Source organism: Centruroides vittatus, unplaced genomic scaffold, assembly GCF_030686945.1.
Source record: "Centruroides vittatus isolate TY-2023 unplaced genomic scaffold, ASM3068694v2 scaffold_907, whole genome shotgun sequence".
Taxonomy (NCBI): Eukaryota; Metazoa; Arthropoda; class Arachnida; order Scorpiones; family Buthidae; genus Centruroides; species Centruroides vittatus.
Window position 1 is genome coordinate 1088680 of NW_027122720.1, and position 14856 is coordinate 1103535.

Sequence of the window (14856 nt, forward strand, 5' to 3'; positions counted from 1 at the left end):
AATATTTATATTTAAGGTTTAAAAGTTGATTACAATTTAATTTTAGGCATAAAATATTTACAATATTACAAAAAAAACACTTTTGAGAGTAGAAAGTGCATTCAGTTGGACGGTTGGACAATTGTTAATCGATTTTGAGTGCGGAATAAAATTTGAAAAATCGATTTTAATTCGTAATCTTAATTAGTATGACGTAATAAAGATATTTAAGCGTTTTAATAAGAATAAAAATGAGAAAAAAAATTTCAATGACCACGTGGAGGTGCCGGGGTTCGAACCCGGGACTTTTCGCATGCGAAGCGAACACTCTACCACTGAGCTACACCCCCTTGGCTACGGAACGTTCCTAAATGAATCCTAAATACATAACTCACTCACTCGGACGTGGTTTATAACAAATTTTAATTAATAATTAATTAAGTTTAATAAATCACATAATTAATTGAAATCTCTTTTAAAAAAACCTTATTTAAATTACAAAACAAGAGGTAAGGAGCAATCGATTTTCATGTCAGAGCTAAAAGAAAGTTTAAAAAGAAAAAAGCTGCTTACTTAATTATAATTAATGTTAATGATATTAAAATTCGCTACAAATTAATTCAAATTAATTTATAATCACTGAACTCGTCGGCGATTGGTCGAAATCAACGAATAAAACCCATTACGTAGGTAATTGAAAACACATTATTAAACTAATAATTGATTGATTTAAAATAATAATTATAATTATTAAATAAATATTTAATTAAAATTAATTTAAAAAAAAAACTGAATTAGTTAAATATCAAACTTTATTAATTTATTAATTTTAATTTATAATAATTAAGTATGATATATACATTAATGATAATTTTTGACATGTGCCTCCATCTATGAGCAGAAATATTTATGATTTTTATGAAAAAATTTTTAACGATTAAATCTATATATATATGACGAAAAATAACGAAATTATATGTATAAGTAAAGTATTATCATATCGTAAAACCTATATTTTGAGTTGTTTATACATCAATCATGTAGTATGTCATTAACCGGAGTTGCATGACATACACCACCTGTTCTGTTAATAATTTTGTTGTAATTGGAACAAACCTATAGATTAAAGACATACACTGATGATCATATCTCGTGACAGATATTCCAGTAAAATTCTTAAATCATAAGTTGGCCAAAAATCGTTAATTTATACCTCTCCAAAAAAAGAAAAAAAAATTACTTTTAAAAAATTCCTTATTTATTATTAATTTATGCCTGTTTTCATAACATTTATCATAATTATATTATAATTTACGAATTTTATAATATTTATAAACCGATATTAAAGTTTATAAACCGTTATTAAAGTGACGTACGGAGAAAATCACGAGCTACGTATTTTCTTCATTTTCTTTTGTAATTTAAGAAATTTTAAGATTTTTCTAAGGAAATCGCCTGTAAACTTTGCACAGTTTAAAAATTTTAATGTTAAGTTACTTTTTATTAAGAATTTATTAAATTAAGTTGCATTATATCAAGGAAGCACGCATCAGGATTTTAGTAAAAAATTTTTTAATTTGAAATCGATTTCTTATGTTCTGAAAGTGATTATATAAGTTTTTCGAGTAAAGAACAACTTTATTAAGTAAAAATATAAAGAAAGAAGCTTAGATATTCCCCCCTTTTTTACGTTTGAAAGGTAAGAAAGAAGGGAAAAACCATTAATAAGTATTACAGTAGATAAAGCGATGCTGACCACAATACAGATTAAAGCGTCAAGGTATGATAAAGTAAAGTAGATAAGTAAAAATAATTCTACTTTATATCAAATACTTCAGCTATAATCATCAAGAATTTTTCAATAGATGACTGGAGGAAAGAAAAAAAGAAATGGAGTAGCTGAAGAATAAATCTAGTATTTACCTGAAGGATTTAAAAAAGGAATTAGTTTAGAATAAATCCGAATAGTTCTTTACTTTTTTTTAGATTATCCGAAAAGAACTTTCGATTAAAAAAAATTATAAAGAAAAGAAGAAAATTTCTAATTTTCTTCTCTAGTATCTACCTTAATACATTTTATATTTTCTCTTACAAAACAATTTATATTAGATCTTCCCCCTTTCTTGTGTGTAATACCTTCCCACCCCTCTTCTACTACACGTAAACTATACATACGAAGGGGGAGGTGAAGATTAAGATTTATATTCCCTCCCCTAATAATTATATTAAACTTATAAACAACTCATATTAAATCTTCCTCATTTTCTTGTGTTTAACATCTTCCCACCTCTCTTCTTCACATAGATTATACATACGAAAGTGGAGTAAAATTGAAAATTTATATTACCTATATCAATCGCCCCATTTTATATGTAATATCTTCTCACCCCTCTTCTTCTTCACATCGATTATATATACGAAGGGAAGAGTGAAAAATTAAAATTTATAATTTGAGTGCCATTATCTGGATATCAATTATGTAAAGACCGAAGAGTTGAGTTAATTTAAATATTAAAAAACGGGGGGACAGTCTTGTGATCGAAGCAACATCCGCACAAATTAATTTAACTCTTTTCTTACCCTACAACACATTTTCTAACTGCAATTATTATTCATAGTTATAACAATAAGTTAAAAAAAAAGTATTATTTCGTCACGCCATAAAACACGCAACAATATATTAAACGCGAATGGCTTCTTAACCCCCCACACGAAAAAAAAAGTCGAGTAATATTAATTAAAACAAATCTTTATATCTTAAGATTGCGGTGGCAACAAATTGAATAGATCTAACGAAGTTTTATTGTGATGTAAATTTTCTCTCTGCGTGAAATTTAATCACATTTGGGCATTGAAACACTTCCTTCATTATGCAAACGATGTGTAAAGATCAACCTTCCCAATGGAAAACAATTTGGCCACTGTTTCCCCCCTGTCATTACATATAAATCAATTGGATTGCACCAACGACATCCATTTTTGTAATATCTGACCATTCTTCGATTGTTGGCAAACGAACCGACTCTTATGTAACTCTCTTATCCAACTAATTGAATTAAATTCGTTCTAATGGGATGAATCATTTTATTCATATGTACCATACCACCATTGGAAAATTTAGTTATGGGTATTACGCCTTTAATTCAATTTTCTTGTGGATTTTAGCAGATCCTAAAGGGTTCAGTGCTACTTCCAAGGGGTTGTCTACACTTCTAATAAATTTAATTTTCACATGCAGGGGTTTAGAATACGGATTATGAAAATTTTGTTCGATCCTCTTTTCTCTCCTTTCTCTTTCGTGTACAATGGAAGAGATTTCAGATTAAGATGCTTAACTTCAGATTTTTTTTTTTAAATTTTTACTTAATAAATATTATACACTAAACACTACTAACGTACAGACATACGGACGAGCGAATATACAGATAAATTCGCAATTCCATTGTTAAAATTACTTTAATTGCATTCTATAGACAAGAAAATTACAGAAAAAAATATATTAATTTAATAATTTTTAATTCTATTTTAGAAAATAAATTTCGCTTCATTATTTTTAATAATATATTTAATTTAATTTAATTTTTTTAAATTTCTCTTTACGAATAATCCTTAAAATTTTCTTAACTTTTTTTTTCTTCTTTATTTTCGGCATCTTTCTAATTTATATTCTCCTTTTTTTCTATTTGACTATTCTTTGCAATTCTCTTCTTTATCCAACCTTTTCCAATTTTCCTTGGAGCTGCAACCAACTATAAAATTTGTCTTCGTTAAGAATTTTTCTTTAAAACATTTTACCTTCTTTACGACAGAACATAGCCTCAATATATATATATATATATATATATAAAAGTTTAAGGGAGAAGAAATAAAAAAGAAATAATAATAATAATAATTTAGTTTATACTAAATTCTATTAAGATATAAAGCTACTGAAACAATCGAAAGATACGTAATGAAGTTTTGAAAGTTGAGAAATTTCTTTAACGATTTCTGATTTTCGCGTTCAAAATCATTTGCTGTTAGTTTATTTTTCAGTCAAGAAAAATGTACAAAGGAAAAAAAAAACCTTCTAATTTGTGGTTTGAAGTTTTCTTTGCTGTTGTTTTTTCCTTCCTCCCTCCATCCCTCCCTGCATCCCTGCACCCCTCCTTTTCTCCGCATCCTCCTACTGTTTCTCTTACTTTTCTGATCTTCTCTGTCTCTTACTAAGTTATCAAAATGAAATTTACGATGAAGAAAAAGAAATTATTTGGGTCACTTCCTTCATTTTGAAATCGAATTTTTTTCTGGGGGGTGAAAGAATAACTTTTTCTTTCAAAAAATATCAACAAAATATATTATATGGATGGTTTTTTTTTCTCAGTAGTAACAACTCATTGGCTTCATACAATATATATAACTTATATAAAACCAATTGATAAATTTAAAAAGTATCGTAAGATTTATTTCAATAAGAAAAAAAATACAATTTAGGATTATAAATCTCTTTTAAAAAGTTTAAAATTAAATTTACAACGGCTGTAAATCATTATAAATAAGATTTACAACATAATTTTTACCATTTTAATAAATTATTAGATTTTTTAAACATGTTTCACTATAATTATGAAGTTTTAAATGTTTAAAAAGCTTAATTTTAAATATTTAAAAATTCCTAACTAATTATAAATATATTTTACGTATATTTAAATGAGTTTTAATTCATTTTTTAAATATTAAAAAATATTTCTAAATTATTAAAAGTTTAATATAAATATATATATTTTTAAAGTATAATTTCTTATAAATAATCTTTAATGTAAAATTTATTCGAAATTTTTCAAATTTAATTATAAAATCATATAAAAACTTTATACGTAACGCTTAATTTATAAATTTTTAATGAAATTTTTAAAAAATGATATCATTAAAAGTGACATCATTAATGACGTTATTTTTCATTAACTTAAACAATATCATTTTTTCCCCTCCCCTCTACAGTTTTAAAATTAAATAAAATTTTTCCCCTTCTTGAATTTTTGTCATTTTTAAATTAGAATAATTTAATAAATTCTTTACATTTCTGTTGTAAATATTTTGCTTTTGAATATTTTAAATTCTTTCAAAAATTATCTATTCTTGTAACGTTTACACATTTATGTTTAATAACCCAACTTGTAAATACACCCTCCAGAAAAAAAATCACTTAAAATATACATAAAGTGAAAAAAAACTGCGATAATGTGGCTCAAGAGTGTTGAATTTTAAATTATAATTTTTTTTAAATTACTAAAAATTAAATTAATTTAATATATATATTTTTATTTTATTAATTCCTTAAGTGAAATTTAAAAATTAAGATATTAAAAAGTAATTTTAAATTTGAAAAAAAATTAATATAAAGAAAATGAGTTATATGAAATTTTTTTTTTAAATTTATCTTTTACAATTTTTGTCTTTTTTTTTAAAAAAAAAAGACAAAAATTGAAAAAAATAAACTGAAATTAACATTTTTATTTTTATAAAAAGAAAAAATTAGCAAAAAGACTCAATTTCGTGATGAGTCACAACAATGGAAAAACGTAACACGTGCTTTTTTGAAATAGAAATGTTTCATTTTTTTGCGTTTTCTTAGAAATTGATTAACTTTGTAATTTGTTTCATTTTCACGTTTGTTTACAGAAAATGAAACTGAGTTTTTAATTAAAAATTGTCTTTTCTGTTATAAAAAATGCAAAAGTGCGTAATTTTTGTAGAAAAAAAATAAAATGTAAATGTTATTTTAATAAAAGAAAGGGGAAAAAATCTCATTTTCTAAATGACCAGTATGAAGAATAAAATTACTTCACTAAGTAATCGCGCAGGAAGATGAAAATAGACTTTAAAAAAAGTCAAATTAAGAAGAAAAAAACAAAATAAGCGAATGTTAAAAATTTTGCAATAATAATAATAATGATAATAATAATAACAAACGTAAAAAAGTGCAAATTTAAAAAGACATATTAGCTTAAAAAATACATTAAAAAATATAATATCTTTTCATCTCGTTTGATTAGTCACGATCTGCTTAAATCTGTTTAAAAAAAATCTTAACTAATGAGTTTATAAAAATAATTATTTAAGAAAAAAACAAAGGTAAATTAGTTTTTCTTCCGTACGAAAGTTATTTTTAAAAAATTATGTTTAAAAGAAATATTGCATTAAGAGTAATTGTTTTATATGGTTCTTTCCATTTAATTGCATTATCTTACAACTACAGTAATCACTTAACAAAGGGATAAAGCACGGTCCAATTGCATATCCTCATCAACTACTCCTATACGTGGGCATCCTCAAAACCTCCAAAAGAAAAAAAAAACGGTGGGCCACACCCAAATTTCAGCCAACCAACTAGAAAGATTTACTTTACAGATTCTGAACAGGAACGTGATGAGAATGACACTAACCTAATTTTACACAAAAGTAAATTTTAATCTAGTTTTGTTTTAATTAAACATCAAAAGTTTTGTTTTCTATTATGTAGAGTAAAAGTTAAAATGAAACAATCGGAGGAATGTCGAGAACTTGAAGCGAAAAATTAATTAATGCTCCAATACATCCCAACTACAAAATGAAAGAATTAGTACACTACTTAAAGCGTAGATGGCGCTAGTTGAAGTTTTATTTAATTATTATTTTTCTTTCTTTTTAATTTTTATGTTTTAAATGGAAACAAATATTAAAATTTAATGAAATTATTTTAAAATAAAATATTTATTTTAATGCATAAAATGTAATTTATATAATGAATAATTAATTAAAGTTAGAAAAATTTCTTTAAAATTAATTTCTTAAATTGTAATGTATTAGATTTAAATTAGAAATCATTTAATAGATTTTAAATTCATTAAAAAGAATTACTATTTTATTTTTACTTTTAAAATTTCCTATTATAATTAAGTAATAATTCTTTTTAATATTTAAAAGTAATTATTAAATTTTAAATATTTTATTTTATTTTTAATTTAAAAGTTTTATATAAAAGTATATTATTTTTAAAGTTAATTGCTTTGAAGTTTCGCCCATTTAAATAATTAAATTGGGCGGAGCTATAAATCGATTTCGTATATTTTATTTGAGAAGTATTATTACGAAAAAGCGTTTTATACTACGTAACAATGCTTGCAAGTTTTTACGTAATAATTGTCAATTTCATTGTTTTATTTTTTAAATTTTTTTAAAAATTTAAATTAATTAATAAACGAAAATTAAAATTAAACAAGCACTTTTCCAGTTTTGTCGTGATGAAGTACAAATTCTAATGCCGCCATTTTTGAACATTTCAAGGGCTCCATTTTAAAGCAACGTATAGCCTGTGGTAATTAAAAAAGAGGCCTTTTTCACGTCTAGCTTCTACCAGGCCCACATTAAGGCCTGTTGTTAAAAAAAAAGAGTCTGGCATGTAAGGTTAGACTGCAGTTAGAGCTTTCTAGAGCAGTTTACTATTGGTGACATTGTCGAAAAGTTTGAGGAGCCGCCATTTTGAAGTTATTGAAATTAAAATAGCCACCATTTTCTTTCAAAATGGCGACAGTTTTAATTCTTACCGTAACACACTACACTTTTAACTGGATTAAATTTTAGGCTGCATCTTTTAGTCTGCATCACAGTCCATTTCTATTATTTTATGGACCCAAAATGGCTTCCTTTTTCATTTTTCAAATTTAAATAAATCCAAAATTTATGAATGAATTTGAATAAAATTTGGCATGTAGACTCTGCTTACTTTATTAAGTCTGATTCATAACAAATTATTTCTATGTATAGCAATAAATCAAAATGGCGACTGCTTTAAGTTTTCATGTTTTATATGAATTTTCGCTGTTCCTGATTGTCCTATAAACATTATTCTAGGTGTAACATTAGTACAGAAAGGCTAGTTAGGAGATGCTCCGCCCAAAAATATATATAAAATATATAATATATTTTTGGGCGGAGCATCTTCTAACTTCTTTCTGTCTAATTAATAATTTTTATAGACTTGTGTAAAAGTAAAACAACATAAAATATGAATTACAAGATGGAGTAAGCATTATTTTCTTTAAAAATTGAAAAGTTGTTAGAGGTATAATGCATGCGCGTGTAGGGTGCTCTGTACCAAAAAAAAAATTGATTCGATCAGTTCTAAAAATCGTGTAAAACACGCTTTCACTTTTAACTTAAAATTTATCTTTAAACAGCGTGAAATATTTAAATTTATTTTTCGTGTGTTAAGTCAAGAATTTAATTTTTCTATTAACAATAAAAAAATAAAATAAAAGAAGAAAAATGTAAACTTTACATTTCTCAATTTTTTTTATTTTTTGTATTTTTTTATTATTATTTGTTGGAGTGTATATGCGAGAAACGTAAAGTAGATTTGCAAAATAGTTTGATTGATGACGTTTCTTTGCTTCTGCAAGTTTTATGGCTTGATTCTTCTATTGTAGAAAAGATATTAAGAACGATATGTGGAAATGTAAAGATGAAAGAAAAGAAAAAAATAAAAAAAATAAATATAAGAGGGGGAAAAAATGACAACAAAATGTTCCAGTTGTTAAGAAATGTTCTCTTGATGAGTTACACAAAAGAAATGTCATCATTTCTTTTCCTTTTATTTTATTTTATTTTTTATAAGAGGGAAAGTCATTCTACAAATTTAAATGCGATTTTTGAGGGGTATCATTTATTTTTTTTTCTTTATTTTGAATAATTTTACAATATAATCTGATGTCTTGTGCTTTGTATGTTGAGACTGCGGGTTGTCTGTTCTCTTCTGAGGATATATAACGTTTAATGCGAAGCGTGCTGAAACTTCCTGCCCAATTTTATACGGAGTTTAATCAGTAATAAACTTAATTTGTTTAAAAAGGTGACGAATTATTTCAGTTTTTCCCCCTCATAAATTAACGTGCAGACAGACACGTTTTAACGTCTCTATATACTGTTAACATTATAAAGAATCTAATGGAAAGGTTTCAGTTTAGAGAAATGTTATGAGAGTTTGTATATCAATGAAACAAGCAGACATGCAAACGTACAAATTTTATTTCTTTTTACAACAAGGAAAGTCATTCTATAAATTTAAATCGACATTTTCAGGGGGTGTCAGCCATTTTTTTTTATTTTGAATAATTTTACAATATAATCTGATGGCCTGTGCTTTGTATCTCAAGACTGTGTGGGTGTCTGTCCTCTTTCGAGGATTTGAAGAGATCGTAGTAATAACCAATGTTATGTTTTTTATTCAAATTGCTCGAGTTGTGTCGAGTATAGCTTCAAATTATATCGCTTCGAAGCATTCGTTTAAAATTGACGTACAGACATCTGACACATACATAAGAATCTTGTGGAAAAATTTCAAGTCGTAGAGAAATAATATGGGAGTTTTTATGTGTTTTTGAACGAGCAGACACGCAAACGTACGCGCTGAAAACATGAAAGAGACCTAATTTAGCGTAGAAAATGAGTATTTTAGAGCATGCTATAATGGAATTTGAGTTAATTAGCATGAATAGTGTTAGTGTATTAGATATGGTAGCAAACATGGCCCTATCTCTTTTGTGACGTTTTACTGGAAGTTCCCTTATTAGCAAATGAAAATCGGTTAGGTAACGTCACTAAAATCTTAAGGTATATAATAGTGACGTAGGATTTGGGAGGGAGCCATACCTACGACTTCCTAGAAGAGAAACCTTCTCGGATCGATGAGTTTCACAAATTCAAAAGCGAAGTGCAAACATAGCATGTGACTGTGATGTACGATCCGTGTGACAGATGACTGATGAAGCTGATTACGTCATAAAAGGTTGAGACGTTCCGCTTTGTTCTGATGACGTCAGATGATGATAAAAGAGGTATATTGCCGTCCGGACTGCGTCACACTACGTAGAATTCCAAATTACAAGTCACGTAAGAGAAAATTTCGGGTACGGTTTTAAGGTTTCTCACCTTTAAAACTCGTACCCGAAATCACGCGATTAAGGCGATCTTTCTGTTGCAAGACCGACAAACAGGAAGGGCCGTGTTATCCGATATCCATGGTAACTCGAACATATTCGCCTCGTGGGAAAAACCCTGGCAAAAGTCATGCTGCTAACATGCGCCTGGTGTGAGGTGAGATATTCGATTTGTTAATGCTGCAGCAGGAACTAATACAGCAACAAATTAGCTGCTAATTAAAAGTGCTAACAACGTTAAAGTTTCGTATAATTGATCGGGTTATTGCATTACATCCCCATCTACCAAGGCATGAGATCACGTGACAGGCCGGAGCGGTTCGAATATCCTGCGCGTGACGCCCAAACTTCCGAATCGCGTGACTCTTCTACAGGTAAGGATAGAATATTCGGAGGCTCGAAACACGTGACGGTTACATCCCGTGTAATCCGTCACGTGTTTAGCTTCGTTACGAATGATGGCGTCCAGTCACGTGACGCGGGAAAGGTAAGAAAATCCTGTTTGAAGGGATGAAGCGGGGGAGATGCCACTCATCAGGGGAAGAGAAAAACCTCTTCTGCGACGCCTTGTAGCGGAATCTCTCTGACAAATGCATTTCTCGTGTTCGGGAGCATAAAGCGAAGTGGATGTATTCCCACGTGCTGCACCCCACAGGAGGATTTACTTTGTAAAAGTGTGCTGCAACTTACTATCTAACACCTCAGAACGGTTTTGATTTCTTCCAATTACATTACAGAGAAGAAGAGGGGGAGGGTAATCTATCACTTCATACACGGCACCCACTTCCTATATAATTCCCATTAGTCACGTGTTATCAGGAAGTGGAGGACATCTTATCCAAGCTCTATTTTAATCGTAACAAATTGAATCAGGTCGAGTAATAAGAGGGGGGCCGATTAGTGACGTGTTAAGCATGAAAAAATCATTAAAAATCGACCATATATATATGCATATATATATATAGAACGTTACGTGACGTTTAATTATAGAAATTTCCACAGCGTAACTATAAAAATTCGTAATAAATTAACTCTGGCTGGGAGGGGGGGTCCGAAAAACGTTCGACCACGCGACAACATGTTACGGTATCATGCTCTAATTCTTCTGACGTAATTTATAAGCGCGTAATCCTCGCGATCACGTGATGGTAAGCACACCTTCCAGTAAATGGGGACGCTTTTTAAGACATTTCTTGATAGGAGGATGAGCTGTAAACAGTGAGCGAAAACGGAAGAGGGAGGGGGATGAGAAACGTGATGCTTCTAATCATTTTCTTCGCTTACAAGTCGGATGACGGAACGGTTCAGGTGCTGTAGATGCTTGTAATCAGTAGAAGAAGCGCCATTGTTTTTATATGGAGGTGAAGATGTCTTTACTTTCGATCGATTGCCGGGATGTCAGTCATTTTATCGATCTCTTCCCTCTTACTTAATGCCCTATCGGATTATTATAATATCTTCCCAAAATTGATTTTATTCTTACTTTTCCTCTCCTTCCTCCTCTTAAGCTCCGCATCATCCCCCTTAAACTAGAGCGAATTGCTACCGAGTTGTGTGTGTGATTACGCTTGCTTGGGCGGAGTTGCCAGCATCCGATTCTTCTACATCAAATTGTAATCACGTGATTCATCATAAATAATTATAAACTTAAATTCTGAAATGACTCCCCTTTTCATAATTCAAATCTTATTATTATTATTTTTTAATTTAAATTCTCGTCTACCGCTTCAAGCTCGAGATTTATTTAGTCAAATTTATAAAAGTTATCCGCCCAAATTATCATTATAAAATATATTTTATCTCTTATTTATTTATTTAATTAATTTATTAAGCTTTTAATCCATTAAAAATACAAATTTTAAGCTATTTTATGCAAACTTTCCATACCCCATTATAAAAAAATAATTTAAAAACTCCGCCCAATATTGGGAAGGAGAAGGATAAAAACTTTAATTTTACATTATTTTTTTAATTAAAAAAAATAAAAATTAAAGTAAATTTTTACTATAAACTATTCGCATTTTAAATTAATTAAACAACCAGAATTTTTATTTTTATTTTTTAATTTTAAACTTTAAAAATAAATTAAAATAAGTAGAAAACTATTAAAATAAAATTAAGTTAATATTTTTTAAAATATTTTTTATAATGTTAAAGTATTTATTATTTTAATTAAAAACTTTAAAGTATATATATATATATATATATATATAAATTTATATGTAAGGAGAGAGAACCATAACAGATGTTGTATACAGGGGAATTGTAAGAGAGGTGGACATTAATTTCAAGTAGAGGTGCAATGATCATTCTTTACACCCATCCAAAAAGTGTAAAGTGAAAGCAGAATTGGATACAAGCAAAGAATATCGATTAAGTTGTAGCTGTGCTGTGAAATAATTATCGATTTTCTGTCCAGAATCGAGTAGAGGGGTAGTGATGGAGATGACAGAGATATTAACCAAAGAAAGGTCATCTGCAGCATTGAGAAGGAGCTTATCTTTCACTCTTCATCGCTTTCTATCAGACCACAGATATAACAGAAAATACTATCTAACTATCTCTTCATCTCATCTTTAATTAAATTAATATAATTAGGTGGTAAGTTGTATACAGTGAGAAGAGTCGGTGCATAGAAGATGGAGATAACAAATAAGATTTATCTGCTCATCAATTCGTTTATAAGTCAATTATATAAGAATTTTCTTTCATCGTGTGTGTAAATTTTCATCTTTTTGATTTATTAAATTTATTTATTTATTTATTTTTACTTAATTTAAAGTGTGTAGAATGTGGTAGAAGTGAGCACTCTTGATGTTGATGATGTACTTGTACATACTTCTGAACTGAAATTTCATTTTAAAAATTTAAAAATTATGTTGAAATTTATTGAATTTTATTAAAAATATATTAAATTTTTCAATATGTTTTCTGTGTTTTCTATAATTTACAGCATGTGGAATGTGGTGTGAATGTTTTCTCTTGTTGATGATATCACAGCAGCAAGAAGGTACTCTTGCTGTTGTGATTTTTAAAGTGAAGTTTTTATTAAAAATTTCAAAAATTAAGTGGAAATTTATTGAATTTTATTAAGAATAAATTAATTTTCTACATATTTTCTATAATTCTGTATAATTCAGAGTAGATGGAATGCAGTGAGAATGTTTCTTCTTATAGCAGATTCCTAAGAAGACAATCTTGCTGTTGTGATTTTTTAAATAAAATTTCATTAATAATTTAAAAATTGGGGAGGGGGCGTGTGTTAGTCGTCGGAGGTGTTACTGAACTTTTTAGCGGAGCTTGATAAGTTCGTATTGGTGAATTTCGAAAGTCTTAAGTAGCTATAATATGATGGTTCAAAAGAAGTGGATATTTATAAACAGATTATCTTTGGTTTTAATTATAAGTTTACTGTTAATTGCTGGGATTGAATCAAATCAAGGTCCTCTACCTCGATCTCCGCAACAAATGAGTCAAATGGATATGCAAAGAAGGAGGCGGGGTGGATTACGTAAGGATAATCTCAAAGAAAAGGAAAAATGAAATCAATTGAATAACTTAATTAGTGAAGAATATTATCAAATAGAGGAAGATCTCGGTAAGAGCAGTACAGTGACCTCGAGAACCTCGAAAATTAACGAATATTTTGAAACAGTAAGTCATAAAGAATTACAGATACAGGATGAATCTCAATACTCATTAAAATCGATACCTATTAATTTGGTTAGTAATAATTATGGTGATTTATTAGAATAGGTTAGGTTAGGTTAGGTTAGAATGTGCGTACCCACTGTTTCCTTTCTTTTGTTTGCTGGAATCAGAGACGAGCCGCCATTTTGACTACCATAGGTAAATTTAACCGAAAAAAATTATTAGCAATAATTAAACAAGAAAAACTCGATGGCAACAAAATAATTGTAAGAGATGATTATTATATTACGGGTAACAAAAAATATTCATATGATACTAACTTGGATAAAGTGATTCAATTGAATGGTGTTTTGAGAAGGAATTAACAGTGAACTTCAGAAGTAGATTTGAAATGTGTCCAATTTTTACGGAGGTTACTATTAATTTTTCTCATGATAGGCGCTAAGTGAAAGTACTAATAATCTACCGGCTGTTAAATTGAAAGTTAAATTGATACAAAATGTTTTGAAATCCTCTGTTTCAAGAAAACAAAGAATGTTATAATCGGAATATTCTATATGGTATAATATAACTCTAGAGTGTTTTATATATTAATGATTATACGCTCTTAAAAATTGTATATATTTATAATTAGTTTATAAATAGCTCAAATAAGTTTTTGTAGTTGAGTAATATGTTTAGTGACTTTAAACATTTAAGTTTATATTATTACAAAAATGTATAATTAAAGAAAATGGATAAGATGTTATTACAGTGGAAATAATATGTTATAATAAGATTAAACCATCTTTGGTTGGTTAACATCTAAAACCCCCTTGTAACAGGTTAAACCCTATTACAATAAATTCACTTACTTACTTACGTACTTAGAAAAAATAAAATAAAATAAAATAAACATTAATTTAATATTAAATTAACTTTCTATATTAATTTTTGAAGCGACAAAATTTTGTATAAAATTCAAGCAAACTCCAAAGAATTGTATGTGATTTATTGTTTAAACTCTATAAATCTTTTCCCCAAAATTAGCTAAACTTAAATGTATTGATGTCAAGATAAATGGTACTTGATCAAATAATGGAATTTATTTATTTATTTTTCCTACTTCTACCGATAATTTAATAATTAACTTTTATCTTTATTTTCCTAGAAGCAAAATTAAAGGATGCTATTTTATGATGCTGCAAGAATAGAATCTCTGTGCCAAAATTTATCCAATTACTGAAGCATAAACGTATGAAAAAAACATTTAGGTATAGCTTATAAAACG

At 28.0% G+C, this 14856-nt stretch overlaps 1 non-coding gene across 1 annotated transcript; it reads right to left on the reverse strand.

The window, feature by feature from the left end:
• Positions 1–257: 257 nt before the first annotated feature.
• Positions 258–329, reverse strand: TRNAA-CGC (transfer RNA alanine (anticodon CGC)). Its single transcript has one exon. It is a non-coding gene; the product is annotated as a tRNA-Ala (tRNA).
• Positions 330–14856: the final 14527 nt, after the last annotated feature.